General features: G+C 37.0%; 1 pseudogene; it reads left to right on the top strand.

Moving 5' to 3' along the window:
• The first annotated feature begins 2,593 nt into the window (after positions 1-2,593).
• LOC143669875 (olfactory receptor 4C6-like) lies at positions 2,594-3,535 on the top strand (annotated as a pseudogene).
• Positions 3,536-4,387: the final 852 nt, after the last annotated feature.

Genomic DNA, 4,387 nt, shown 5'->3' with positions numbered 1-4,387 from the left:
ATCTTCAAGCATCTCCACATAGAAAATAAGAGAACTATGAAACAGCCAGGCTATAGAGAACACACTTCTTAGAATTAAGTGGGATAAATACCCAGGGTTGTAAATGTGAACACAGACACTGAGGAAGAAAAAAGTCATGGAAGAGGGTTGGTGGTAGATTGGTTAATAGCAGAGAGCAGGGACAGATGCTATAGACAAGGTAGAGCCTATAGACATAATGAAATGATCGTGAGAAATCTGTGGATGCTGCTTTCCAAAGTTTCCTGATGTTGATTAGATCCTCCAGCCTTCATGGCAGTTCTCTGAGCAGGAATTGCAGATATCAGGGGACCATGAAGCATAACAGTCAATAGCCTATTGTCTGGAAGTAATCACATGCCTGGAAAGATGCTGTGAGGAAGTGATGCAACTAAGTATCACTTGTGTTTCAGAAAATCCACACAATCACAATACTCTTTTCAGTAAGCTATTTGTGATGATTCAATGATAAAAAGCCCTTTGTGTATTGCCCACAAGTTGTAAGATGATTTCCTTTTTCTACTAATCATGTTGCTGAAGAAATTGAGTTTTGGGGAAGTTGAAATGACAAAGCCTGCAAGTGACCCAGCTGTGACATTGAGGTAAGTTTATTGTAGATGGATCCAGTGACATTTTCCTACAGACAGAAACTTTTCCATAGAAAGAAACTAGGTGTAAGTCTGGTAGGAAGCAGGTGATTTTGGCAATGGGATAAGTAAAAACTTTTCCATAGAAAGAAACTAGGTGTAAGTCTGGTAGGAAGCAGGCGATTTTGGCAATGGGATAAGTAAAAAGAGAAAAACAGAGAAATGCAGTTGAATGAGTAAGAAGGGGAGAGTCAGGTGAAGAGAGTTGGATATCAGATAGAAACCTTTAATTTTGTCCTCTATCTATTGGGGCTTACTCTAAGATCCAAGCTGTAAAGATAGGCAGGGCACTAGATATCTTCTGGAGCTGTGGCTGTCAAACATTTTATCTGTCCCTCTTTTTTAAGGAAATAAGTCACTCTCTAGGGAAATCATATTCAGAGGCATAAACAATTAATGCAAATAAAAACTTTATATTTGAAGAGAGCTGAAACCCTCACCCTGCAGATCAGGAAACTGAGGCTCAGAGATGCCAGTAACATGCCCAAATAGCAGACTAAGTTAGTGACACAATCTGGAAACAAAATTGGCTGTCATTTTTTGACTCTTGACCCAGCATTCCTTAAACTTCACAAGGTATTTGCAAAAAACAGCTCAGTTCCAGGGCTAGGATAGAGGAGGGTGGGATTAATTCATGCACACACAATGACACTTCCATAGTCATCTCTGGTCCTTCTCAACATTGTGTAAAGGGGAAGGGTCTGAGGGTAGCAACTGGTGAAAAACGACTGTGACTTCTCTGCATTCAGAGTGGTATAATCCAAATATCAATTATAACTTTAGCAAAGTTTCTACCATATGGTAACCAACCTCAGTTAAAAGGCACCAGAAATTTAAGCCATGTTCTCATTGTAGCTTTCCTTCCTGGATGCAGTAGTAATTAATTAATTTGAGCTGTGTGTAATTAATTTGAGCTGTGTGATCAATGTATAGCTATGCAGCACACCAGGTGTATAAATTAGACAAAGCATTGAACTTTTCAAGGCCTTGGTTTTCTTTTCTTAAAATGGAAGCAGTAATGGTTCATACCCCATAAGGTATCAAGAGTATTCAATGAGATAAAACAGGTATTACACCTGACACTGTGCCCAGCAACACAGTGAACTTAAAAGCTAATTGTTTAATAGTTGCAATCATTATGATCCAGAATACCATGCTCCATATAGGGAATAGTAGCTTCTGAAAGAAATATCTTGGGCTGATTCAGGTTCAAATAGAAGGATGGAATCAGTTATGTTGTACATCTGGGTCTTAGCTTGAGCATCACAATTTGTAATCATCATTAAACAATATATTAATCAGCAGTCATATAATCATTAGTTTCAGGTGCATTTTGTAATAGTTAGAAATAAAACAAAACATTACAAAATAATTATTTATTGCTTGAAAAAGAACACAGGAAAAAGAACCAACTTCACCAGACTGTTTGAAGATAAAATGAGATAATTGTTGTAATATTCTTTCTAATTCTAGAGTCAGAAAATATGGTCCATATTCTGGCTTCTCCACTTATCTGCTGTGTAAAATCTGTTAAGTCTCTTAAACTCTATAAGACAGAGATCTTTCATCTGTAAAATAGAGCTAATCATAGGGTTAGTCCAGTGCCTGGATCAAGGTTGATGCTTAATGAAATTATCTATTAGTAATAACATTCATAAAGAGACAAAGAGGAGGAGAAACTTATTTTACATGAAAGAATCATTTGTAAAAAAAGAGGAGAAAATACATAGTGGAAAACTTGCATTAATGACTTATCTGTCTTTTAAGCTCTGTAACATGTACTAAAAACTAAAGGCTTGGATAAAATTTTTAAAAAAATTACTGAGTTTCTAGGAACAAATGAAGCCAAATAATCACACTTATAAATTGTATGTTGGTTTTGTTTAGGTTTACTAACTAAATTAATATCAGCTCATATCAGCACCTGAAATATGGGAAATCAAAACAATGTGACAGAATTTATTCTTTTGGGTGTTACAAAGGACCCAGAGCTGCGGAAAATATTATCTATCGTGTTTCTAATTATGTATGTGACCACAGTGATGGGAAACCTACTAATTGTGGTAACCATGATCACAAGTCAGAGTCTGAGAATGCTCATGTATTTTTTCCTCACTTCCTTTTCCCTAATGGATGTCACCTATTCTTCTTGTGTTGCCACAAGATGATTGTGGACTCCCTCTCTGAGATTGGTACAATCTCTCTTGAAGGTTGCATGACCCAGCTCTTTGCAGAACATTTCTTTGGTGGTGTTGCAATCATCCTTCTCATTGTTATGGCCTATGATTGCTATGTGGCCATCTGTAAGCCTCTGCACTACCAGACCATAATGAGTCCTCGAGTATGCTGCCTGCTGCTGGGAACAGCCTGCGTGGGGGGAACTATGCATGCAATGATACAGCTTCTCTTTATGTATCAAATACCCTTCTGTGGCCACAATGTCATTGATCACTTTATATGTGATTCATTTCCATTGTTAAAACTAGCCTGCAGGGACACACATATCCTAGGCCTCTTTGTCATCTTCAATAGTGGGGTGATGTGTACTATCACTTTCTTCATGCTAATTACATTCTATGTGGTCATTCTCTGCTCCCTGAGGTCTTACAGCTCAGAAGGGTGGCACAAAGCCCTTTCCACCTGTGGCTCCCATCTCACAGTGGTCATCTTGTTCTTTGTGCCATGTATCTTCTTGTATGTGAGGCCTCTGGCCATTTATCCTATAGACAAGGCAATGGCTGTGACATTCACCATTGTAGAACCCATGTTGAACCCCTTAAGTAGATTAAGTGTAGACTCTGAGGAATGCAGAGGTGAAAAATGCCATGAGAAAACTTCTGATGAAACAAGAGACTTCAGTTGGTAAGTAACTCACGCTGAGAACATGATGTGCTCCCATAAAGAGAAGCTATTCTGTTATAAATGTAGGAAAAATGAAACTGTTCATTCTCTGATAGAAGCCCAGGGGATCTTTTGAAAATTTGAAAATATCAATCTGATTTATGATTTCAGGTATTTAGGAATTATGATACCCTCCTGCTTTATACCCTACATTGGTTCCTCACTTTCTTTAGAAACTTCTCCCATCGCTCTAGAATCCCTTCATTATACAAGTTACTGTCCCTAGCTATTCAACCACATGTTGATCTCATCAACCTTTCCTTCATTATGTTTTTGGCATGTTGGATTTTTACCCATTTTGGGAGCTGGCCAAATCATTTCTCAAATCAGTGCCTTTCTGTATGATCATCACTCTACCAGAGTTGACTTTCGTTGCTTCATATCTTTCCCTCTAGACTGAAAGTCTTTGAGGGAAGAACTTTTGCTTTATTTATGCTTGGCATCTATTAGGTTTTTATTAAATGATTATAGAAATCAGTCGGAATTTTTATTTTCCCAATAGCCAAATTTTGATGATTAAGGGGAAAAGGAGACAATTACTAAGCTATTAAAATTAAACAAAAATGTCAGAGAGTTATCATTATTACACTTAATAGAAAAGAAGTGTTTTGATTCTTTCTGGGAGAGTATTGTATATTCTGTAGTCAGAGAAGGATTTTATAAACATGTAAAATCAAGCTGATTTTGAATTTTGTTGTGATTTCTTTAGGAAATGTGATCAAATGTATTAATCAACAAGATTAGTGATAATGACAAGTACTGATAATTGACAAAAATGATTTGTAGGAAGTCTTCATATGGTGAATCTTCTGGGTAGAGAA

Source organism: Tamandua tetradactyla, chromosome 26, assembly GCF_023851605.1.
Source record: "Tamandua tetradactyla isolate mTamTet1 chromosome 26, mTamTet1.pri, whole genome shotgun sequence".
Taxonomy (NCBI): Eukaryota; Metazoa; Chordata; class Mammalia; order Pilosa; family Myrmecophagidae; genus Tamandua; species Tamandua tetradactyla.
This window is presented reverse-complemented; position numbering and strand designations above follow the sequence as displayed.